The sequence below is a fragment of the Octodon degus genome, unplaced genomic scaffold (genome assembly GCF_000260255.1).
Source record: "Octodon degus isolate 3935 unplaced genomic scaffold, OctDeg1.0 scaffold00040, whole genome shotgun sequence".
In the NCBI taxonomy this organism is placed as follows: domain Eukaryota; kingdom Metazoa; phylum Chordata; class Mammalia; order Rodentia; family Octodontidae; genus Octodon; species Octodon degus.
This window is the reverse complement of record NW_004524616.1, coordinates 12,780,531-12,781,545: the sequence shown is the minus strand read 5'-3', so window position 1 is coordinate 12,781,545 and position 1,015 is coordinate 12,780,531. Positions and strand designations below refer to the sequence as shown.

General features: G+C 43.3%; 1 pseudogene; it reads left to right on the top strand.

The window, feature by feature from the left end:
- The first annotated feature begins 341 nt into the window (after positions 1-341).
- LOC101581902 lies at positions 342-971 on the top strand (annotated as a pseudogene).
- Positions 972-1,015: the final 44 nt, after the last annotated feature.

Here is a 1,015-nt window from a genome sequence, read left to right as displayed (position 1 = left end):
CCTGCATAATATAGGAGCTGGTTCGAGAATCAAGTGAGAAAGCAAGTAATAGGTGGATCAACTTCCTCTTACTAATTGGGATGAGGACAAGATCAAGGGTCAAGGAAGAATATTAGGCTTGGAAAAATAATGCAAAAGCACAGGAAATTGGGTGAAGAGATGAGAGTGATTCTGAGCTCGAAAGCAGTTCTGGAGCCTCGTGAAGGTTCCAGATTCACCGTGTGCAGAGGGCGGGCCATGGTTTGGGTGCTTGCACAGCGGCTGGCCCATGGAGACTATGGTGGTTCCTGTCGTTGTGTGCTCGCCTGCAGCTTGGGCTTTAAGTCCAACCCCGCCCGACCATGGTTTTGGCTCTGGAGGAGTTACAGAATGATCTAGAAGAGGTAAATGCATTACTGGAAAAGGCTACTAGGAAGAGAGTACATGATACCCTGACAGTTGAAAAATCCAAGATTGAAACAGAAATAAAGAATAAGATGCAACAAAAACCACAGAAGAAACCAGAACTTCTTGACAATGAAAAACCAACCGCTCTGGTTGCTCACATCGCAACAGGATACACAGTGAAGATCAGCAATTACAGATGGGATCAGTCAGGTACGTTTGTGAAAATCTACCTTACCTTAGCTGGAGTTCATCAGGCTCCTGCTGAGAGAGTGCAGGTGCATTTCATGGAGAGGTCATTTGATCTTTTGGTAAAGAATCTAAATGGGAAGAATGACTCCATGATTGTGAACAACCTCTTGAAGCCCATCTCAGTGGAAGGCAGTTCAAAAAAAGTAAAAACTGATATAGTTCTTATCTTGTGCAGAAAGAAAGCAGAGAACACTCGGTGGAAATACTTAACTCAGGTTGACAAAGAGTCCAAAGATAAAGAAAAGCCATCCTACGGTGCTGAGACAGATCCTAGTGAGGGATTAATGAATGTTTTAAAGAAGATTTATGAAGATGGAGATGATGATATGAAGTGAACCATTAACAAAGCTTGGGTGGAATCAAGACAGAAGCAAGCCAA